At 46.4% G+C, this 25,140-nt stretch overlaps 1 protein-coding gene and 1 non-coding gene across 2 annotated transcripts in view; both read left to right on the top strand.

The window, feature by feature from the left end:
- NWD2 (NACHT and WD repeat domain containing 2) overlaps positions 1 to 25,140 on the top strand; it is a 239,909-nt gene that overhangs the window by 159,037 nt on the left and 55,732 nt on the right. The gene's annotated exons all lie outside the window — the stretch shown is intronic.
- LOC142443851 (U1 spliceosomal RNA) lies at positions 3,365 to 3,528 on the top strand. The gene has a single exon (XR_012783588.1). It is a non-coding gene; the product is annotated as a U1 spliceosomal RNA (small nuclear RNA).

The following is a 25,140-nucleotide window of genomic DNA, read 5'->3' as shown; positions in this document are numbered from 1 at the left end:
ATGGAAAATTTAAGATAATTTTTGTTTTCTAACCTTTATTTAAAGCGTTCAGTAGGGACATCCCCTCCTTTTTCAAACTCTGGAGCTTCGTGTGACACTTCTGTCCCACATTTTGTTTAGGTTGCCATCTGGTGGGTGCACGTGTAATTGTGTGCACTATGTTCACGGACTGCATCCACCATCAGCATCTGGCATCCCTGAGAGCATATGGGACACACTAATTGTATCCAAATCTATATACCTAAAGAAATGTTTCCAGTCCACTCAGATACCTTCCTTTAATGAAAACACACGATTATAGCAACGAAGATAAGCAGAAAATAATTTGGCCTTGAAAGTACTAAAGAGGGAAATGTAAAGCCAACGGTAAATGAGGCTGTCCATTCAGGAAGTGAGCATGGGGCAGGAAGTGAGCATGCGGCAGGAAGTGAACATGCAGCAGGTGGTGTTCAGTTTATACAGTGACAGTCTCAGCAGCTCAAGAGAATCAGGCATGAACTCAATTTTCCTTGTAACCACTGCTCCTGATAAGTCAAATTTTAAATGATTTATCCGCAATCTCAGGACACTTCTGATGATTTTTTTTGCAGGCTTTTGAATTTTGCCATATTTCCTTGAATATGTTTTATTTTCTTTTTGAGTGACCTTTGAGGTCTGAGGGACTTGTAAAATATGTTTCTTTCAGTATTCCCCATGTGTCCTGAAATCAAATTTCGCGAATCATCAGGGGAAATGAAGCCCCAAGAAACTCGTGTTTTCTCTGTAATGCTGGGATGGACACGGATTTCTTTCAAAATTGAGATATTTAAAGAAAGGAGCATTTGAAATTCTCAAAGACGTTGACATTGTAAACTTGTGTAGGGAAAGAACATCTGTTTTATAGTTTCATAATTAGAAACAAATGGAATAGTTTTGTTTCATTTGTACTAAGGTTATAAAACTGCCTGTGATTTCAGTGCACATTTTATAACCCAACTTTCAAGCCAATTACATAAAAAAGAGTAGAAGCTTTGTAAACTTTCTCCTCTCTTCCCCTGCCCTCAGCGCCACCCCCACACTCCTACCCTTAGAAAACCCTCTGTACTCCTCCTGTTCCATGGGGGAAACACGAGGCTTTCTACCCCACAATGATGTACACTCTCAGAAACCCACCAGAGCAGCTATTCCTGACCTGTGTGTTTGCTGTGAGTCCGAATCAACTTGATGGCAGGGAGTGAGTGTCACTGCCGCTGTCTGGTCAATCAACGGAAGCCGTGTGACAAGGCTCATGAAATTGCTCACTTTTCTATTATATTTAAGGTTTTGGAAAGGACAGCACTTTCACGGCTACTTCGATGAATTTTGCGGGAAGGATTGCGATGTATAGAGGTAGCATAGTCAGTTGAACCAAAGATTGGGAGGAGTTCAAGGAAGCAAGTATTTATTGAGCATTTACTGTGCTATGTGGTGTGCATGATTTCGAGGGCCTTTGTGTTAGTCTGGGAAGACTAGAGAAACAAATTCATAGACACTATGTATGTAAGAGAGAGCTTTTTATCAAAGAGCAATTGTACATGAAGGAAACATCCAAGCCCAGTCCAGATAAAGTCCATAAGTCCAGTAGTAGCCCATATGTCTGACACCGGTCTATAAATTCCTCTTCAGACTCATGCATCAGGAAGATCATGGGCCAGTGAGTGAAAAGTCTTGTGGATCCAGTGGCGGTGGAAGCATCTCAGCACTGGTGTGGGTGTCCACGTGGCTCCTCGAGCTATAGGAATCTGGCTGAGGCTACATCAGTGTAGATCCACGTGGCTTGTAAACAGGAAGATGAAGCAGAGAGTCCGTGTGTATCTGGCCTCTTGTGAGCCATTTTTCTCCACGGCGCCTCCAAATGAGTCATCAAGTTGCAACCTGGTTGACAGAATGGACTCCACCCCTTCGCAAGTTGACACTAGATCATGTAACTACCCCGGCCTTATGCAGTCTCCAGCCTGTACATTTCCAAGGCCCTCTCTACACTAGGACTTCCACCTCCTGACTTTCTCCTCTGATTCCCTGGTATGAAAATCTTTTACCTTGATCTGTCTTCTATAATAGTGTTCTCATAAATATCTGTCCTTCTGCAACTAACCTAACTTCAATCGGCAGAATCTCCCCTGAATGCAGCCAATGCAGGAGGTATTAGACGGTTTTATCATTCTTCTTAATGATGCATAGTATTCTGTTGTATGTATCCAAGTGTACTTGTCCATTCTACCACTGATGGGCCTTTAGGTTGTCTCTGTTTCTTGCTATTGTGAATAGCACTGTGATGAACCTGCGTGTGTGTGTGTGTGTGTGTGCGTGTGGTGTGTGTGTGTGCCTGTTCATGCTATGGCTCTTATTTGGGTGGGGGGTGGATAATACACCAAGGAAAAGGATGGCTGGGTCATAGGATATTTCTATTCCCAGTTGTTTGAGGAACATCATACTACTTCCAAGTAGTGTATTTCATAAAAAGCCAAAAAAAATGGTTTTGTCATCTGGAAGAATTGAGTTGCGTGTGGGGAAAATTCAAACTGGAGAGCCCAGAAGATACAGGAAGCAGGAGTGGCAGAGAGGGAAAATGCCAACATCTTTCTTGTATTATTTATTTCTTTTCATTTGGTAAGAAAGGATTTCGACCTTGTGAAATCCTTCTTTCACTTGTGAACCAAATGGACATCAATTTTTTCTTCATCTGCAAAATGGAAATAAGAAATTGGTGTACAGTATTGATCCCTTCTAGAAGGCCAACTACTAAGCCTTTTCTCATTTAATTCTGAGGAGATGTATGAAGTGTGGCAATTAAAACCCCAAATTACCGAGGAAGCATAGAAAGATAAGCCTTCTTCTCCAAGTTTCCCAGGCTAGGAAATGGCGGAGCAATTACAGGAAACCCCATGTGTTTGATTACAAGGTCCACGACCTTAATCTCTGTAGACTGAAGAAAAGACAGGACATTATGAAACTCCTAGTATATACCAGGCAAATACTTGGCAGTCAGTAAATTCCCAGTGTTCTTTTCTGTAGGTTGTGGGGACAGTACGGCACTTAAAAATATAGATTTTGAGTTCAGATGGTCAAGTTCAAATATCCTCCCCAATGCTCACTTAAATGTGGCCTTGGACAAATGTCTCAATCTCTCTAGGCTGCAACTCAAAATAGAGTAGACATTCTGTCGCGTATAACCTGGGGATAATATTCAATCCAGTATGCAGTGTTTGTGGAGATCCAGTGAGGGACGGTGCTGTGCGTAAGTGGCTGGTCTCGATGGAACTCCCTCAGAGTGTGCAAGTAACCAATGTTCTCACTGCTTCCAGGGTCCGAAGGCTTAGGAACCATGGACAGGAACCACAAAGAGATACTTTTCTGGCTGAGGAGAAGCCTTGATCTCAAAGGTGGCTTTCCCAGGGCATGGCTTATCTATTGCAACCTGGCTGTGCTGACCCCTGTGAGTTCTCCTAATGTGGTAAACTCCACTGCACAGTTTGTGGTCCTGGGGGACTGTGTTCGTGCTTTCCCCTGATTTTTTTTTTAAGAAAACAAAAGAGAAGCTATTATAACAACCTACATTATCTCATGTTGTTTCCACCAAAACAAATGTTTATGAAGTGGATACGCATCTTTCCTCTCTTTCATGTGCTATTCTAAGAGTTGGTTCTTTATTACTGATAATTTTCACTTATGCAGTCTCCAGAGCTGGTCGGGGAGGGGGCTGGAATGTACACCCGGGCAGGTCAATGTGCAGCATTGGTTGTGATCTCTGTGTTAAAAGTCAGGCTTTCTCCTCTGCCTAATAAGAGTTCTCCACGTTGGTAGCTTAGCATATCAAGAAAATGCCCTTAGTTACTTAGCCTCAATTCACAACTCTTGAAAAAGGGTTGCAGGAATCAAGTAGATAGTTATTAAACTGCCACTGTTTTTTAATGGCAACACTTGAAGAACATGTGTGATGCCCATCATCAGGGAAATGAATTGTATCCTTGATCCCAGTAGTGCTCTGGACAGTCAGAACAAACCGATCCCAGAGAGGAAGGAGGTCTGTGTACTCTGCTCTCCTCCTTTCTCCCACCTAGCACGTGCCAGTTAGACATCAGTGAATCCTGTCCTGAGCTGTGTGAGTGAACAGAGAAATGAGTGAAGGCTGGAGAGAAACCAGGGATGTCACTGTAACAGAGCTACCTCTGTAAAAAAAAACCCAAACCAAACAAAATTGTCCCTGAGCCCCTTCTGACACATGAAGACCTTCTACCAAAAAAAGCAAACTCACTGCCATCGAGTCGTTGACTTATAGTGACTCACTGGGGGTTTCTGAGACTAACTGTTGAAATCCCAGCCCTTCTCTGTCAGAACTGCTGGTGGTTTTGAACTGCTGACCATGTGGATCGTAGCCCAACTCGTAGCCCTTACACCACCAGGGGTGTAGACCCTGTAGGACAGAATATAACCTCCTTGGGATTTCTAAGGCTGTAAATATTTATAGGAACAAACAGCCTCATCTTGTACCCAAGGAGTGATTGGTTGGTTTGAACTACAGGCCTTGTTGGCAGCCCAACACTCAACCCACTCCACCATCAGGGCTCCGTCTACAGGCCGGTTAGGGAGTAACCATCCCAGTTGTTTGCTCTGCCATACTCATGGGATGGTCAACCAGGTGTATGACTGCCCCTGCCGCCCAAACAGGACTGCTCCCAGTGATATCAGGCCTCTCCACCTGTACCAACTCCTGCTTCTTGCCCCCACCGCACCCCTGCTAGACCACAGGGAGACAGCATGCACCATTCATCTTGTCTCCATAAAACTCGGAAACACGTCAGGAATGTATAACTCTTCCTATCTTGCTACTAGATACCCAAATCTGGAGTTCAGTCTCTATTTTCCATTCCAAATTATGTCCAGCCACATTGTTCAACACAGCCTTTCAGAGGTTCTGTTTGAAGAGTAAATGACAGAGTATAGACTAGAATGCTGATAATATACACTGAAAAAGAAAACAATACAAAACTCCACTTCCATGAAATCGATTCCACCCCGTTCCGTTGTGACCCTGTGGGATAGAGCAGAACCACTCCGTAAGGCTCTCTGGCTGTCAGTCTTCCAGAAGCGGACCACCTCTTTCTTCCATAGAGCAGCGAGTGGCTTCCGCCTGCCACGCTGTCCGTTCATAGCCCAGTGCTGCACTCATCCTTTGCTGAGCGGTGCCGTGAAATTGGTTCCAAATCACAGCGACCCTTTGTGCCGCCGTACGGGCTTGCACGATCACAATCAGTCATGTGTTTGAACCCACTGGGCCGTCCACCTCACTTCTCATCGACACTCTGCTTCATTGCCCAGTCATCCATCGCATAAGGAGAAATTAAAGTTCAAATGTTAAGAAATGGCAGATAATTAAAGCCCAGGGTAATTAAAATCCAATCCCCAAATAAATGAAGTTGAAAGTAAAAGTCTACAGCTTTAGGGGTTTAAAAGTGAAAAAGTGGACACCAAGAAATATCACCGTTGATTTTCCACCGCATGTGGTTCTGCTCCTGAGCCCTGAGTACCACTGCTACTTAGACTGGCGGTCCCCTCTCAGACGAGTTTCCTTCTGCATCTCAAGAATGGACCATGTTTCCAAAGAGTTGAGAAAGAACAAAAATGCACCTTAACCTTGGCCCCACATTCATGGCATGAGAAAAGAAGCGAATCTGAAGCGCTAATGAAGCTGGAAACCTCTGTGTTCCCAGATCAACGCTTTACGCAGCCTGAGAGCAAAGCTGAGAGTCAGAGGTAGCCGGTGAAAGCGAGACTGCAAAGAAAGCTCTGGTGTCTGCCTTCCCAGGATTCAGCTTGCTCTTTCCATGCTCCCACTGGCTGTGAGCTGCGGACCATGTTCCTTTGTGAGAAAGAGAAATTCATCAAGAGATTTCTTTTGCAACCATCTTTGCCTTATGAAGGAGGAAGTTTCTTCTTAGATGCATTGTCTTCTCCCATAGACAATGACAGCAGGACATTCCTGCCTTCTTGCGAATGTAAGTATGTAACATGGTGGCAAGCTGGGGCATCGAGCTTCCATGAGGGTTGCTTGTCGTTCCCAAAGGTGAGAGTCGGCATCTTTTGAAATGATGGGCTTTCCTGGCAGAGGACAGTCCCCTGTGATAATGTCTATTCATTTAATATTTAACAATCCCAGATTTGTGATCTCTCGTCGTGGCTGGATTCACTGTGGTCCACCAGGTGTTGACCATACTATGAAACTTTAACTCTATGAAACATGTTTTCTAGGGAAGATTTCCCCCTAAATCCAAAATTCATGCCAACTGGAGTCTAGGAAGAATCCCTCAATGGTGAATGGCTTGGGGGCCTACTAAGCCTATGACCCTTTCCTCTGCCCTGGGTTCCTCGGCTCTGGGGGCACCTCTCTGGCCTCCTGGATACACAGCAGCATCAGCTGGCCTTTGAGAAGACTGGGGATTTTCTAACAGTTCAACCCCATCTTTAACTTGGTCTCTTTGCTTTTCTAACACATATGAAACTATTTGCTGGGTCTAGGACCCTCCCGTCCCCCTTTCCTTTTGACTTAAAATCAGACATTGATTTTTCTCAGGAAAAGGAATTATTTTCCAAAGCCATATATTTAAATTTTTTATGAAACAACCTTATCACCTTCAAAGCATTCTCCATTATACTTAACACATTTGTCAAATCTGCCATGCCATTCTGGGAAACGTTTTTCAAGCTCATGTTTGGATAGCTGACAGCACTTCTCTTTTTTTTTTTTTCTTCACCTCTTAAATGTCATCAAATTGCTATCCTTTCATGCCCCCTTCATTCTCAAAAGCAAAAAGAAGTCAAGCGGCAGGTGCGTGGGACAAGAGAGGCATGCTGGCTTTTGCCAAAAACTGACACACTGAGATGGCTGCGTAAACAGGTACATTGTTGTGGTGGCAAAACCAGTCCCCCATTGGCCACAAATCAGGCCTTTTTTGTCAACACTGTTACAGTCTTTTCAGAACTTCTAAGTAGAAAGCTTGATTAACAGTCTGACCTGATGGAGTGAACTCCAAAGGCACAACGAGTTGACATTTTCATCTGTTCGGGAAGTTGGCGGATGCCCAGAAAGAGGGTTTGCATCAATTGACATTTCACGTTTTTTGAAATGAGAAAGCTACTCATACACTTGATTGTTTTTCCCCCATAGTACTGCCTGTGTAAGCTGTGTTCAACATCACAACAGTTTCTGCGGCATGTTTCCCATGCAGGAAACAAAATCTCACAGCCCCACGCTGTTGTTTTAATGGGCCATCAGCAAAAAAGGGTTCGAGCCAAACTGCTTACACAAAAACATTCACTGTGACCAGAGAGAACCTTTCTAGGCGACGCCGCTGGGTTGCACTAACTCGGAGAGAATTGCTTGAAGCTCACCTCGCGGGAAAATGCATACTATCAAAGCCCCGCTCTGCCCAGCACGATTCTGGGTTTTTTGGGGCTATCCCCCTGTCTAGTGAGAAATATGAGTGATGAGTTCTGGATATACCAGAAAGTTCTACTTTTCAAGGAAATCTGGTCAGCTGGATTGGCTTCCTAGTGCTACTGGAACCAAGTATGACCTAGTGGGTGATCTCCACAACAGACAGGTATCCTCTCACAGATCGGGGGGCCAGAAGTCTCCAAATCAGAGGGTTCTCTCCCAAGACTCCAGGAGGAGGTCCTCCCTGGTCTTTTCCAGCGTGTAAGTGCCCAGGTGTTCCTTGGCTTGAGGCAGCTTAACTCCAGGATCTGCGTCCATCCTCCCAGGCTGCCTGCCCTCTGCTGCTCTGTGTCTTTGCTCTTTATAAGGAGCAGTCGTGTTGAATGAGAGCCCGCACTACTTCCTCGTGAACTCCCCTTCGTTCTAGCTGCAAACACCGTTTCCTTCACAAGGACCAAGGGTGAGGAATGCACCGCGCCCTCTAGGGGGCACAATTCAGGCCACCACATTGGCCTTCCTTCACCTGAGCTGGAGAGTCCCGGGTAAGAGATCTCCCAATTAATGGCAGTGGGTTCCTTATGTTTGGGCTCATCACCCTTTCAGGAACCCTAGGGTGTAGTGGGTTAAGATGTATTGGGCTGGTATCTGCAAGGGCATCAGTTCAAGCCTACCAGCTTCTCTAAGTCAGAAATATGAGGCTTTCTGTCTCATAAGATTTACAGTCTCTAAAACCCAGAGGGGCAATTGTAATCTGTTCTTATAGGGTTACAGTGGATCAGAACCGACTCAGTGGCAGTGAGTTTTTCAGTGTGTTTGAGTCACCCATTCTGAGCACTAGCCAGGGAAACCCCTTTCTCCCTCTCTGACCCCTTCGTGGGGCCATCTCCTCTGTTTCGTGCCTGCCTCCTGGCACTGGGAGATTTCGTACCCATTTAGTCTGTTTTCAACAATGTCCTCAAGGAGCTTTCTTTCCTTTGTCCTCTGATCAGCTTGCTTTGTGCATTTTGTTTCTATTGTTCCTGATGTGATGGTCAGACTGAAGACATTTGTCAAATGATTCCTTGATCCCTAGTGGCAGAATTAAATTTACTAAGTTCTAATCTACCTCAGTGCTAAAAGATGGTGCAATCTACCTCAATGATGTCTCTTGAGAGTCTTTGGCTAGCCCCATGATGACAAGAGGTTAGCCATCTCCATTCTCTCCTTTGACTTTAGTTCTGGGATTGCCTCCTCTGTCCTGCCACCCATTAGAGAAAGCTAGAACCCACAGGTGCTCAGCAGTGCACATGGGGCTCAGCTACATCTGCTGTTGCAAGTTCTAGCCAGTGAGATAGTGGAGAGATCAGAGCAAGAAGTACTTCTCTCCCTGCTACCTAGAGGGCTTCTAACCAGACAGGCTAATCCCATCTTTGCCTTGGTTTTGACTGTTGTCCAAGGTTGACAATGCAGGCCTGTCTATATATAAGTCTCTCTCTCCTATATGAAAACAGCCACCCTAAGCCAGGGTAGGAATTACACAAACCCCGAAGCTTTCTTACCAGCTGCACCAGTTCAAAGTCAATGGCAGGCAGAGTAAGTGCGCGGCACCATGTAGACCACTGTCAACCACTAGGATTAAAGCATATGGCCCATCCCTGCTGACCAGAAGCCCAAAGTCAAGTACCTTGCCCCATTAATAGTCTCTCCCTTCTTGGTCTACCTCTCACAGTTCTTGGCAAAAGGTACCAGATGATGAGATAAGTAAATAACCTCTGTCTTCCTCCTGCTTAAATTTGGCAGCAACTAAGAAATAAACTCTGGAATTGGACAAGTGGTCATCAGAATGTCAGCTTCTCTATGGAGATTGCCCAGCTGTAGGCAAGTTGAGTTTGCTAAGCTTTCACTGCCCTGATTACACTCACAACCACCTTGCTGCCCAAAGCAGCAGAACCACGCTTGTTCCCTCTGCCATCAGAGGAGACACACCTTATTTTCCTGCAAGTCAGTTCTAACTCATGGCCACTAGACTCCTTCCTCAAAGTCTGCAGAGAGCCATTATCGCCTCCTTGGGGGTTTGAGGGCCACAGGTTGTAGGAGGGAGGAGACCACAAGTGTTTTTCTACCGGAGGTCCATCTCCAAAGGAAGTTCCACCTTAACACCAAGCCAGAGAATCCACATACTTAGAACACACCTACGGCAGCTTCGGCTCACGGTCGGGAGACACAAAGATGAGTTTGAAATTCGTTTATCAGCGATGATTTCTCCTTACTTGGTTTGACCAAGGAGTGTGTCGGGCTCAACTCACTTCACTGGGGTTCAAAGAGGAGCTCCAGTGGTGCTGTTGGCGAAATGTTGCACTGCTAACCTCAAGGTCGGCAGTTCAAGCCCACCACCCCGTCTGTAGGAGAAAGATGAGGCTGTCTGTCGGCTTTTGGAAAGATTTACAGCTCTGGAAACCCTAGATTGAGAGTCACTGTGAGTTGGAATCAAGTCGATGTCAGGATGTTTGGTTTGGGTTTCATAGTAGTCAGAAGATTGGTGCTTTAAACCCACTCAAAAAAACAAAAACGTACCACCATCAAGTCCCCTCTGATGCATAGCAACCCCATAGACCAGAGCAGAGCTGCCCCTGTGGGTTACCAGGCCTGTCAATCTCTGTGGAAATAGAGGGCCTCCTCTTTCTGCCCTGACACTGCTGGTGGTTTCGAACTGCTGACTTTGCAGTTAGCAGCTCAACACTTAACCCATTGTTCCCCCAGAGCTCCCATTCAACTCACTTGTCGTCATGAAGTGCCATCCAGCTGATAACAGAGAACGAAATCCTGCCCAGCCCTGCTCCATCCTCAGTCGTGCTGATGTGTGAGCCCACTGGTGATGTTACTGCGTCCATCCATCCTGCTGAGGGAGTTCCTCCTGACTACATGTCCAAAGTGAGACAAAGTTGCCATCCTTGCTGCTAAGGGGCGTTCTGGCTGTACTTCTGCCCAGACAGATAGATCCTCAGTCCATGATACTTTCCCGTATTCTTCAGCAGCACCTTAGTGCAAATGCATCGATTAAAAAAAAAAAAAACCACCTAGAGGTGCCCTAATTTAAAGATGGCGCAGGACCAGGCAAGACTTCCTTCTGTGGGCCGTAGGGTCGCTGTGAGTCAGAACAACAGGTCAGCTCCTACGGACCCCAGTGCAGAGGCGCCTTGGAAAGCAAGTCTGGAGACCTGCTCCCTGAAGGTCACAGCCGTTGAAACCATAGGGAGGGAGGACAGTTCCACTGAGACCCACATGGTGTCCCCGAGAGACAGAAGGGGCCCAGTGCAGCCAGCAACCAAGGGTTGGTAGCAGCAGCATCACATGTCCCGAATGCTCACCACCTGCCAGCGGCTCTTCTCAGTGTGCCCAGGCACTCGTGCCGGACCACCGAGTTTGCCCTCGAAACGCCTGTACCCGTCACCAGGGTCGGAAGCAGAATTCAACAAGGAAACGCTCAACTCGGGGATCAGATGAGCTAGAAATCCTCGCTTTCCCGAGGCGGTTGCTACGGAGATGCGGGGCATGAGAGCAACAGAGCCTGTTGCTCCCGACCTCCCCCCCCACACACCCCCACCAAGCCCTTTGTGTGGGTATTTAGGAGACTTTGTGAGATGTATCTACAGGATTTGTTCTTCACACTGAGTTTTGATATTTCTGTACAAAGGAAGCTTTCCAGGGATTTCTGCAGCTAAACCGTGCGAACGTTGTCTGGCAGGTAATCCTACGCGTCTTGAAAGAGCCAGCAGCCCACAGGAAATGGGAACTCCGCATAAAAACACGTTCACCCAGACCAGTAGCTTCCTAGCTGGAAAGTTGAACGCTGAGCCATGGAAGTGTTTTTAAACAGGTGGCCTCTCAGTGGGGGGAGTGCCCAGGTCCTGACCTTGCTGGACCGTGCCTCCCTCCAGGCTCCCCAGAAACTGGGCCCCGCATCCTTGCTCCCTCGGTCCTCAATGTCCTCGCTAGCGCTTGTCTGCCAGTGGTACCTGAATGCCTCCACCTGGATTTCCTACATGCCTTCTCAGACGTTTATCATCAGTCCAGACACTTCCTTTTCTTTGACACTTTTGTTTTCCCCCTTTCCCGCCCTTATTTACCCTCCCTCAGCTTTTCCACGTCAGCAGATACACCAGCATGGACTGCTTTATTGAAGCAATAAATAAAGAACAGGACATCATCCTGCAGAGATGCAAAACAAGCCACACACGTCATCTTGCATTCTCTGACAGTCCTGCGGACTTTGGGCGTGTTGTCGAGAGAGACCAGTCCTTGGTGAAGGAGAGTAGAGGGACAACCAGAGAGGGAGGCCCTGCCCGAGCTGGCCTGCCACAGGCCACCACAGGGGCTCGGATGTCAGAGCAGTGGGGAGGACAGCGCAGGACCAGGCACGGTCGCGTTCTGTGGTACAGAGGGTCACTCTGGGTCGCAGCAGCTTGGACAGACGGCACCTAACGACAAGTCACATTTAAATTAACCGCAAGGAAAAAAATCGAGAACGGGTGAAATCAATTGCAAGACTTTTATTTTTTTAATCATTTTACTGGGGACTTTTACAGCTCTTAAAACCTTCCAGGCATCAATGGTATCAAGCATATTTGTACATATGTTGCAAGCATCCTTTTCTGAACATTTATTTTCTATGCGACCCCTTGGTATCAGCTCCTCTTTTTTCAGTGATTTTCAATAGTTTGGCATGCTTGACCTGATAGCGCTGACAGAACTCCACAGTTTCTCTCTCTCTCTCTCTCTCTCTCTCTCTCTCTCTCTCTCTCTCTCTCAATTTCTTTTTTCTCACCAATTCACCAATTGCAGTGCCCGTCATTGTATCATTACTTCTTCGGCTTTCCCCCTCTCTCCATCCCTCCTAGTGTCCTACCCCCTGAACCTCGTCCTTGGATCGATGCTCCTTCTTTGGTTTTAAATGGTTGCCTATCTTCTGCCGAGGTGAGTTCGGCTCCAGATCTAAAGGGGGATGGAGATGCATTGTCTTGGGGGTCACACCTGTCGGGCCAGGTTTCCAGGCTTGCCGGTAGAACACAGCTCTGTTGCCACGTGTCTCTGGGTCGCTCTGTCCTCGCGTCTTCTCCAGATGAACCGCACACGGACTGAACTAGAACCCAGCCTGCTCCAGCATAAGGAGCTCTGGTGCTGCTGTGGGGAGAGCACCCAGCTGCTCCCTGAAAGGGCCGCAGCCCCAACCCACCAGCCCGTCTGCAGACAAAAGATGAGGCTGTCTGCTCCCATAAAGACTTAGTCTCAGAGACCCAGTGCAGCAGCTTTGCCCAGAGTTGGAATTGACTCGGTGACCGTGGCACTTCAACTCCAGCATGACATCATGTTGCCTTACCCAAGGACCCTCTTTCCAAAGCAGCTCCCACCCACCTGTACCAGGGGATACGGTGTCAGCATATCTTTGGCGAGAGGGGGTGGTGGACCATCCAATCCATAGCAATATGCTTTTGTCTGTAGAATGCACATAAGCCCTCGGCTCATCTGGACCCCACTATGTTGGCGCCCCTTTCAGTTCTACCACAGCCAGCCTCCTTTCTCGTTCCCTCCTATCTGTTCCCCAGGCAGCAGCCATTGTCACCACTTTGAAACATTTCTTCTTCTAACAAATATTTCTTGTGATTAAGTGCCCAACTCTTATTTTAGATATAGGACACGGCAATAGTGAAGTGGTTTTTAAAAGCTAACAGTTCGAGTGCTCGGCTACACACTAAAAGATCAGCAGTTCAGTCTGCTCAGGTCAAGATTTCAGACCAAACCCACTGCCATCAAGTTGAACCCAACTCTCAGTAACTGACATAGTTAAAGTTTATTGTGCCAACCTGGCCGATAAACACATGGGTTAATTGAAGGGCAGAGGGATAAATGGCTCGGTGAGCCTCGCCTTTCTAGTTCTCAGGTCCCTTGCGTTGTGATGGTCAGATCAGTGTGTAGGTGCCTTAGCCAGTTCCCTGCTTTAACTGACAAGACTCACTTCCTGCAAGACATCCCCAAGGGGAAAAAAAAAGCTAACAGTTCAAAACAGCGATCCTGCCTGTGTTGCTTGCCTGCTAGTTGTGTGGCCATGGGAAAGTTGCTAACCCAATCTGTGCGTCATTTGCTTAGTCTGTACACTCAGAACAATGCTCACATCTACCTGACGGTGTTGTGAGGATTGGTACGTAAATAGATGTCAAGTATGCGAGGCGTACATCTCCACTCTCTGTCACTCCCATAGTGACCACAGAACAGAGTCGACTGACTGCACCTATGGGTTTCCAAGATGGTAATTCTTCATGGGAGTAGAAAACCTCGTCTCTCTCCCTTGGAGAAGCTGGTGGTTTCAAACTTCTGACCTTGTAGTTAGCAGCCAACACATAACCCACTTCGCCACCAGGGCTCCTTCACGCAGAACATGAGCGATTTTTCTCTGTTTAAGTCGCTCTTGGGCTAGAGCGTCAGGTAAGTCACGTCCTAACTCCCCTGACGCAGTGTAGGAAAGTTAGGAGAGGCAGGTAGTAAACCGAGACCCGGACATCATGCCTTCGAGCTCTACATGGTGGTGAACCACGTCAGGGTGGAGGCTGGAGATCCTGTTAGAGAAGGCTGGTTGCTCCCACTTGCCCCTCCTCCCCGTGCTGTTGAGGAGACACACCCCTCCAGGTGATGGGGATGACCGAGCAGATGCCAGGCACTGGGTAGGTGAGCCCTCACAAGTGCAACTGGGGACGGGCACTGTCCACCACTAGGGCCGTTCTGGGTTGCCCTCAGGAAGAGTTCAGACAGGGGCTATGGCAGCAAGCTAGGTGATATCGTGTGTGTGTATGTGTGTGTGTGTGTGTGTGTGTGTGTGTGTGTGTGTGTAAGGGGTGGGGGGCTGGTTCCCTCAGGAAGATGTAGGCGCCTTGTTTGATAATCCCACAGGCTGACAAAGCTCAGGGATGAGAGACGCTTGCTTTTGTTGTTTTCCACTTCTCACAGTTTTATACTTTCATTTAGTAAAAGTCTGTACAATTTGTAGCAAAAAATACTTGTAATAATTTAGAAGAGATTAATATAGCATTTGTGTGCACTATAAGTATGTGTATAATTGTATATACATAATTATGTAAGATATATATCTACATCTTTTATTAATAAATCATTTATTGGGGGCCCTTATCACAATCCACACATCAGTGGCATCGAACACATTTGTACCCATGTTGCCATCAGACTTGCCTGTGAAAGGCCTGTGCATGGGAGCAGCAGGGCGAGGGGGGCCTGTCATTAAGCCGTGGAGACCCTTCCAGTTCTAGGTGAGGCGCAGCAGATGGGTGTTACTAAGATGACACCAGGCGAGGACCCAGGCTACTGTGAGGGGCGACGCTGTCCGAGAGGGGAGGGTTTCATTAAAGGGGTCCGCCCCCACCACGTGGGTGGGCTGATGGACAGTGCAAACCCCTCGCCATGTTACTGTTGCTATGACTATCATCTTCTCCCAGCAGCCGAGCGTCATTTATTATAAAATAAATAACCACGTGCCTGGGGGTAAAAGGAATACGGAATTACATGCGTGATTATTTTTGCTTTGCCAGGCAAAGTTGAGGCTCAGAGGGTGCGCTTTCATGCGTTTCAATGGGAGGGCTCCATCTAGTGGTCAGATTGTGTCGTGCAGGTGCTGCGTCCTGCGGCCTGGGAGCAGCAGATCCCAGCTCGTGGAACACGCTGTGCAGAGGGGCACGGCCCCTTGAGGTTTTCTAGACGATGCGTGCATGGCCTTTCGGAAGCCGATCAGCAGGCCCGCGCCTCTGGATGGGTTCAGGCAACACCCTTTCAACCGGTCGTTGAGCCTGTGATTGTTTGTGCCACTCTGGGCCCCGCAGGCATGCATGTAGGACGCTATTTCATCATGTGATCTGAACTGAGACATTCACAGCAACCTACAGAGATTACAGTGGAAAGTATCAGCAGAATTTAATAACTATAGTCCACAAAATGATTCTATCGAAATATAGTCATGCGTGGGTGGGTCGTGTGGTCGGCTGGGTTATCAAGAGAAATAAAGCCAAGGACATTCATATGAGTTTAAGAAAGAACATTATTGGGGAAGACAGTGGTCGGTGTGAGATATGAAAATAATAACAGTTTATAATCTATCAAGGGGTAATGAGGGTGGGGGAGGGGGAAAGAGGAGGTGATACCAAGGGCTCAATAGAAAGTAAATGTCTAGAAAGAATGAAGGTAGCAGATGCACAAATTCGCCTGATGCAAGCAAGCAGTGTATGGATTGTAACTGGAGTTGTAAGAGTCCCCAATAAAATGATGTAAAAAAGACAAAGAAAGAACTTCATATCACAAATGGATCATCCAACTCAAGTCCATGGATGCAGGCCAGCTCGAGCCTTCTTCAGGCTCACAGAGCTGCGGCCGACGGGGCAGAAACGAGAAGCGGTGAGGTCACAGGCCAGGGGGTGCAGTCACCTGGATCTAAAGTTGGGGGATCACAACAAGAGCCCGGACTGCTCACAGGCTGCCAGGCCCCCATGGGGCCACCCCTGGAGGCAGACATGGAATTGAAGCAAGGAGGAATGTGAAGGGTGAGAGAGAGAGAGGTTCCCAGTTTCTCTCTTCCCAAAAGGCCACACCCCCAAGGAGGAGGCCATGACTTGATTGATGAGGTGGGCTCCATACCTGCACTTTCATTCAGATACAAGCCGATAAAAATCTAACCACTGCAGAGGGTGCAGGTATATCGCGAACACTTAGAAAGTCTCCTACTGAACTTGGCTTGATCTTCAGTCGGGTATGAATATGGGCAGACTACGTGATCCCTGGTGACGTGGTCGATATGCACTGGGCTGCCAGCTGAGAGGTCAGCAGTTCAAAACCACCAGCTGTTCTGCAGGAGAAAGATGGCACATTGTGCCCCTTGGAGAGAGTTACAGTCTTGGAAACTCGCGGGGCAGTTCTACACTGTCCCATAGGGTCCCCAACTCGATGGCAGTGAGCTTGGCTTGGGTTTGGAGGACAGAACTTTAAAAACACTGTTGATTTGCCCCATCCCTGAGAGACTCTGATTGATTTGGTGTCCGGTCTCTCCTGGATATGAGCAGTTGAACTGTTACTCCAGTGATTCCAATGTGCACCTAAGGTCGGAACTTAAAGTGCATAAAAGTGTCGAACGGAGATGGGCCTAGCGATGGTGGCAGACTGGTGGTTTTGTGGACGAGGGAGCTCAGACATGAAGGATGTGCATGACTTACCCGAATCTCCACGGTCATTAGTCGATACGCTTCTGGAAGAAACCGGATTAATGTTTGGAAACTTGTCAGAAGTTCAGTAAGTAAATAGGGGGGCTTCTCAAAAGGGAGGTGGAGATGGAGCAGCGAATCCATTGTGCCTGCCTAGTCAACTTCTCAAGTCAAGCATTTCAATACAATGATTATGTGGGATTTGTCTGTTAAAATTTCCTGAGTTATAATTAGACCGCGTGTGTCAACATCATCTACCCTACATGGGATTTTTGTTTTTACAGACAAATAGTTTGGGGTGATTTGCCACCTCCATGTCTTAAGTACAATGAAATAAGTTGACTCCTTCATGGGCTTTTTGCTCGGTAAATAGGTTTGTGGGTTGGAGATCATCTCCCGGGCTCTTGACAGCATTTGCGCCTGTCCATGGAGAACTCCCCATCCTTAAAAAAAAAAATCTATAGATTCCAGGTTGTGATAAGCACCCACATGTGGTTTTTTGAAAGTAGACTGGTGAGCTTTTCTTCCCAGTGCCTCTAGGGCTAGGCGGACTTGAACCTCCAGCCTTGAAGTGTGAAACTGATCATGTAATCACTTGTTCCAACCAGGGGCTCCGTATACTCTCTGAAATGTAACTCGTTTAAGGACATATGCTATGAGCTGATGAAACAAATGATAGACAGAGTTTTTAGGGTTAAAAGGATACAGAATAAAACAGTCCAAATATGAGTATATTGATTATATGTAAATCTTCCCATACTCATTAGATCATATTGCATCTGCTGGGGCATGCATGTGTTCCGGTTGGTCAGGAAGATCATTTCTGAGTGGAGATAAAGAGAGGGCATCAGATTTAGTTCACAGTTGGAAATAGAAAAGTTACTGATCCTCTGGTTTAAATGAGGGTAAAACCTTTTGTAATGCAAAGTGAGACTCTTTAGGAAGATGTCCTGGTGGGTGAAAGAGAGGAAGGGAGGAAACTGAACTGCCTGGTTAAGACATATCATAGGTGAAGCGGGGGGGGGGATGTCTTTCTGTTTTGGGGGGGTTTTAATGATAGAATACACAGCCCAACAAGAACTCAGAAGCAAAGTCCATCTTCCTCTTAGTGCACATGAGGCAGCTGAGAACTGGACTCTCACCCAGGTGGCCCAGGTAGGCCCCACAACTTCTCCAGCGCCTTCCCGGGGCTACCGCAGGCTGCCTCGCCTCAGTCAGTGTGGGGGGTAGTCATGATATTTGGAACTGACCTGACAGCACACCACAGCAACAACGTATCCTGTACATATTTTCGTAAGATTAAAAATGTTCGTTCCAGGATGGTTGTGGTAGTTACATAATCTGGTGTCAATTAGAGGATTAATAGTGAAGGGGCGGACGCTAGCCTGTCAATGGTGGTTACAGTCAATGAGGCTACTGTGGGCATGGCCTCCCCCTGAGGATCCTAGGAAACTCTGGTATTTATTCCTTGGAGATGGGAGAGACTTTCTCTCACTACGTCACTTCCTGAGAGACACTCTACTGACAAGAGATCGCAGTCAGTGTTTGTTCTCAGGTGTTGTTCACTAGGTTAGTTGCTGGGGGCTAAATGGGAGTGACTGCTCACTTGTGTTAGTCTGGGTAAACTAGAGAAACAAATCCACAGATACATGTATGTGTATGAGAAGCTTATATACAAAAGCAGGTGAATATTGAGAAAGCATTCCAGCCTAGTCCAGATCAAGTCTATAAGTCTGATATTAACCCGTATGTCCAATACCAATCTATGAAGCCCTCTTCAGACTCACAAAACACATGCAGTGACACTGAAAGCAGGAAGATCGTTGGATCCAGTGGTGATGTAAGCATCTCAGCACTCGCAGGGGTCTCCACGTGGCTTCTCCAGCTAAGGGCACTAGCAGAGTTCCATGTGTGCCTCAGACAGCAGCTGAGGTGAGTCCAGACAAGGGAGAGGACTGGACGGAACGAAGGGAGGTGTGGGCTCGTCTGGGGTGCTCTCGGCACCTCCATGTTAGCACAGTGTCTGCCAATACCCGAGACAAAGGGTCGCATAGCCCAGTTGTTAAGGTCGAACAGATTAGCTGTGTTAGTTGAGGGGCATACAGTTCCCAGTTGGTGAAGGGCACTGTGGTTGGTGCTGTCCTGCTGAGTCTCACCAGATCCCCAAGTTGGTGAGCACTGGAAGTGGGAGGAGATGAACCAGTACCAGGAAAGGGGGCATATTCCAGACTGGCAACACAGGGACATGCTGACAGAAAGCCAGGCACTGGCACCGTGAGAGCCTATGCACAGAGAGGAAGATGTAAAACAGTCTCCACCTTTTCCAGAGAAAAGCTGAACACAGCCGCTGTGTCAGCAGCTGGCTCCAGCTAAAATTGACTGTGCTTGCAGATTGAACTCCAGAACCCGCTCTGAACAGGAAGGAATTAAAAAAAAAAAAAACTTGGGGTTAAGGGTGCCCTCTAGTGGTTCCTGAGAATTCCCCAAACTCTAACTGCCATGCGTCAGTTCCCCCTACTAGTGACCTTATATGTTAGGTAGACCAGAACTGCCCGATGGGTGTTCAAGAGCGGAAAGCAACATTTTCCCCATGGATTGGCTGCTGGGCCTGAACTGCTGACCTGGTAGGTAGCAGCCCAACACATGACCCACTACACCACCAGGACTCCTAAGAGAATATGCATCTGAAACCCACTGCCACTGAGTTGCTTCTAACTCATAGGTGAGCAGTCCGCTTCATCTTAAGGCCGTGGTTCTCGACCTTCCTAACCCTCTAATACAGTTCCTCGTGTTGTGGTGAGACCCCAACAGGGTCTCGACCCACAGGGGACTAAAGAAAGCAAATGAAACCAAAACTAAGTTTCCCACGAAAACCAGATCAAAGTTTAAACTATTAGAAAATTTTAGTGATGGCAAAATTATCCAAGTTCAGCAGAAATAATAAAGCACACACCATCACAAGAGAAGAGCATCGATCAAAGGAAAACAGGAGGAAGGATGTAAAAAGTGGTTTTTTTTTATTTTGGACTGTTGCTAAATATTTTGAAGAAAGCCAAAACAGAAGATATTAAAATAGACCTTTAAGACGGTAACAATGCCCTGTGCTCATGAATTGAATGACTTAATCTGGTGAAAATGTCAGTTCCACCTTGGTTTACTGTGGTGGAGATGTCGATTCCACCGGAAGCTTTCTCCAGATGCAATGCAATCTCGAGCATTGGATGTAGTCCCAAGCAAAGTTAAACACTTGATAACTTGGATCTTTCCTTCAGTGATCACAATAGTCTCTTTCGGCCCAGCTGTGGAGATTTTTCACAGTTGAGTTGTGATCCATACTGAAGACTGTAGTCTTTGATTTTCCTCAGTCGCTTCTTCAAATCCCCTTCACTTGTTTAAGGAAGGCTGTGTCCTGTGTTACTGAGCCTTCCACCAACCAAAAAGTGACCCACGTTCTTCTTCAGAGTCCAGCTTCTTGGATGTTTTGCTCAGGATACAGAATAAATAAATACGGTGAGCGAGAACAACCTGGGCGTACGGGTTTTCTGACTTTAACCCTTGCAATATCTCGTTGTTTTGTTCAATCAACTGCCTGTTACTCTTTTTAAAAACTAAACTTCATTGACATAAAATTCACATATCTACACCATCCCTAGTTTCGGCACTTTTAAAAAGAGTTTCTATACATCATCACAGTCAGTTCTAGGTCTCACTCCCCTCTCCAACATTCATTATTTGTCCCCAAATTCCCCTCCCCTCTTCACCCCATCCCCATTAAACCCGTGCACTGTCTCTATGCATCCACTCCTTCTGTGTTTCATAAACCGGGAAACCTAACAGAAGCAATAAAAATCTAAAACAAAATGAAGCAGAAAAAAAGAATATAAAGATAAACATAAAGAATAAGAATGGAAAGATCGCTAGCAACATGTTTTTGAAAAGCCAAGGTCATCTGACCAATGTCTTTAAACCACAGTTCCATCCACTGTGATCAAGTTTGTCATCATCTGTCTGACAGCGAGGCTGTACATGTCCCTCGACTGTGGCTAGAGGGGACCTGCCAGAGGCTTAATCTGACCAGAAACCCTGCCCAGGGATGTGGCCTCCCGCTGCCCTCCACAGCCTTCTGCAACTGGGTGCTCACAATTTAAGCTCTGATACTTTTCCCTTCCTTGTGTTCGAATTTTTTTTTATTTTCATCTTTGGGTCACACCGGCTGGTGTGCTTCTTCCATATGGACTGAGTTGAGACCTCATTTAAGATGGCTGCGTGTTTGATTACAAGCCTTTAAGAACCCAGACAGTATCCCAGTTGATAGCCGGGCACCATCTGCTTTCTTCGCCACACTTTGCTGTAGCGCCCTTATCTCAGTGTTCTCTCCATGAAGGCAAGTATAGAGCAGGGCCATTTACAAGAACTTACTGTTGGGATTGGGGCTAGAATTGGATGGGAACCCAGGTCCTCCTTCTTGTCCACAGGTTATGAATGACTCCGATTAACTTTAGAAATCATATTATTTTATGACAATCATATTATTTATAACAAAAATAAATAAATACAACAAAACAAACAAAAAGGAAAACATTGTCTATCATCCCCTGGGATCATAACATCAATGATTTATCGTATGGCATAGAATTTAAGGTACTGTTGAGAAAAGGATTTTATGTGAGCATAATAACCCAGTGGTGAACTGCAAGCTGTGAGTTGTTGCTTTGCCAGCCTGAATCCTTAAGTTCACATGGAACATGGGGATTGTTGTAAGGGGAAAGTTTTCTATAGCATTCCTTACAGGGTAGATCCTGGCCTATCAGATTAATACCTGTCATAGTAATGCAAGGGGGCATTGAGATACTAAATGTATGGTGGTTCTGGGTCCCCTTTCATTGGACACCCACTAAGGCATGGGTCCCACCCAAGGTCCAATGGCTGCCATTTCCACAATCTTGGTGTGGCCACCCTGTGCTTCCTCTCCCATTGGGGAATATGAGTTCTAAGTCCAAGTGCTACAGGTGGTTTTGAGGTAGGACCCAGTGCGTTCAGCTGTGCTTCCATGTCGAGTCCTTCTGGTGTGGCCCTTTCAGGATGCCATGTTCCCAGCAAGGCCAGCATTTAGGGTCATCATAGTGCTTAGCCCGTGGCCTGGTTCAATGATGGTTGGGAAGAAACTTATCAAAAGTGTCTACCCAGGAACATAGACCCAGATGTTTCTCCCCCTTAGGTTCCCTACCATTACTGGTTAGCATCCCTTCCTGAAAAGAGGTTGTTCCTCCCGATTAACCGCCATACCCTCCAGCAGACATATAAATGCCGCCTATGAAGTGTAGGTGCTCCACTCCCCTGGTCTTAACTTGATGTCCCCATGAGGTTCTCCTGTCATTCCTGTGGAGGGCCTGTGGACTTGTCACAGCCTGTCTCAGTGTTGGATAGCATCAAGTGGAAGGTCTTCTTGCCTTTCCCCTTTCTTGAGGGAGTGACCCCGGTCAATGTGAAGCCTCCTCTTTTGAGTTGGTTCATATGAAGTGCACATAAAGGGGGTGATGTAGGGTTCATGGCTGGTCGGTAGACTTTCCACCTCTTTGTTTGGGAATTGGTCTCTAAGATCTGTTTAACTGGTGTTTCTCCATATTGTAGGGCATTCATACAATACATGCCCTTTGGGGATTGACTTACTTCACTCAGCATAATGGTTTCTAGGTCCCTCCATGTCAGGCAGTGTTTCATTCTTTCATCGCTGTTTTGTAAGGATGCATGGTATTCCATTGGGTGTGTGTACTGTAGTTTCTTTATCCATTCCTCCACTGTTGGGCACGTGGGTTGCTACTGTGAACTGCACTGCTGTGAACATGGGAGAGCATATGAGCGGGTGCTCAAAAAAACTAGGGAAAAGCCCCGCTGGATGAAGCTTTCGTGGTGTGTCTTTTTCCCACTAGGCAAGCGTGGAGCAACTCGCTCAGAGTTAGTGGACCAAGTGACGTCACCTGCGAAGGTTCTCTCTGGTCACAGTGAATTTTTTCATAAAAACAGTTTCACTCCAGCCTGGCTTTTTGTGATGGCCAACTTAAGAGAACAGCGTGCAGCTGTGAAATTTTGTTTCCTGCTCAGGAAAAGTGCCACAGAAACTGTTGTGACGTGGAACACAGCTTACAAGGACAGCACTATGGGAAAAATTCAAGTGTAAGAGTGGGTTTCTCATTTCGACAAAGGTGAAATGTCAAGTGATGACAAACTCACTCTGGACGACCAGCAACTTCCCAAACGGATGAAAATGTCAGCACAACTGGTGTGCTTGTTCCTGAAGAGAATGGTGTGTTGAAGAGATGGGGAAGTTATCTGGACTCTCTTGAAGTTCAGTGAACTTTAAGGAAATATTTGGGAATGCGAAGGGTTGTCACAAAATATGTTTCTCGGCTTCTGACAGCAGGACAAAGAGCATCGAGTGGAAACAGGCCGTGCTTTGAAAGAACAGCTCCAAAGCAACCCAGACTGTTCTCCAAGGTCGTTCCACCAGGTCTGTTTATCAAACTTTCTTTTTAGAAGTTCTGAAAAGATTGCATAATGGCGTGCCACAAAAAAAGGCCTGATTTGTGTCCGAGCGGAGACTGGTTTTGCCACCATGACAATGGCCCTGCTCACACAGCCATCTCAATGTGTCAGTTTGGGACAAAAAAACAGCATGCATCTCCTGCCCCACACACCTTATTCACCTCACACCATGTGACTTCTCTTTGCTTCCAAGATTGACGAGGGACACGAAAGGACAGCGATTTGACAATGAAAAGGAGGTGAATAAAAAATAAGGGAGCTGCTGTCAGCCATCCAAACAGATGAGTTTGAAAAATATTTCCAAGAATGGAATCACAGATTTGGCAAATGTATTAGGTGTACTGAAGAATATTTTGAAGGTGATGAGTTTGTTTGTTTTTAAATAATTGAAAAAATTCCATTTTAGGGGGTACCTCCTTGTATATCCACTCGTGTTGTATCTTTTATTTCTTTGGGGGTATTTGTCCTTTTTTGGTGCCACATTTGCATAATTAAGTACTCTGGAATTTCCATCCCTTGTAATGCTGTCCACAGTTTGTTATGATCCACACAGTTGAATGACTTTCCATAGTCGTTCCAAGACATATAAACATCTGTCAGGTATCCTCTGCTTTCAGCCAAGATTCCCTCCTTCCATCTTTTCTTCTAAATCCAGCTTGATTTTTGACAACTACCTGTCATGTACTATGCACCAATTTTTAAATTATCTCTAGCAAAAGTTTGCTTGCGTAGATATCGATGATCTCGTTTGATAATTTCCACACTGTTGTGTCAACCTTTTTTTTGAATGGCTACAGATATGGACCTCTTCCAGTGACATAGGCTCGTGAATGCTTCCAGCCTGTTTCCTGAAACAATCCAAGTGAGATTCCATCAGTTCCTGGAGCCTTCTTCATTCAGTGTCACTGGTTCTTGATATGCTGCCTCTTGAAATACCTGAACATCAACCAGTTATTTTGGGGACAGTGGCTCTTCTATGGAAGCTTCCTGCATAGTTCAATGTTATCTATAGACATTTCAGTTCAAGGCTTGAAGGTTTTTCTTAAGTTCCTTCAGCTGTTTGGCTTTCTAACTCTAGGTCTTTGCACATTTCACTGTAATAACGTTCTCTTTCCTCTCCAGCTGCCCCTCCACACCTCTGTCCAGCTCTTTTGCTTCATTGTTTCTTCCATTTGCTTTAGCTACTTGGTGTTCAAGAGGGAGTTTCAGAGTTTCTTCTGATACCTGCTTTGTTCTTTCTTTCCTGTCTTTGTAATGAGCTTTAGCTTTCTTCCTGTTTGCTGAGGGGAGGATGCCCCCACAAAAGAATCTGATACATTGGTGTTAAGTGCTGTATGAAGAAATAGGTGGTTCTGGTTAGTATGAGTGAATGTAAACGTCAGAACAGACCCACTGAGCCACCAGAGACCAGAAGATTTTCTGAGACTATCAGCCATGCATGTTCTTTAACCCTTAAACCAAAACTATCCGTTGACATCACCCTCTAAGATAAAAGCAGAAGGACACACAAAATGAAGGCTACAGCCTATGGAACAGGTTCTCTACTAACACACACACACGCACGCACACACAACACCTACATGAGTCCAAAAGGTGAGCACTTCGTTCATGGAAAAGCCGAGACAGTAAGGGGTGGGGAAGCTAGAAATGGAACCAACAGAATGAGATTACTGACACGATGTGAAAAATCCCACCACTCTCCCTGATGGGTGTGCATAGATCTTGTAAACTCTCACCAAAAACATGGTTAAATGGATTTGTTTTTATTCATCTTATAAGTTCAATTAAAGAAATACAGCAGGATCACCCCCTTAAATTCCTGGGCACACCTGTCAGGAGCCCTGGTGGGGCAGGAGGAAAGCATGCACTATTAAGTGAAAGGGGTGGCGGCCTGAACCCACGCAGCAGGTGCAC

Source organism: Tenrec ecaudatus, chromosome 3 (genome assembly GCF_050624435.1).
Source record: "Tenrec ecaudatus isolate mTenEca1 chromosome 3, mTenEca1.hap1, whole genome shotgun sequence".
In the NCBI taxonomy this organism is placed as follows: domain Eukaryota; kingdom Metazoa; phylum Chordata; class Mammalia; order Afrosoricida; family Tenrecidae; genus Tenrec; species Tenrec ecaudatus.
This window is presented reverse-complemented; position numbering and strand designations above follow the sequence as displayed.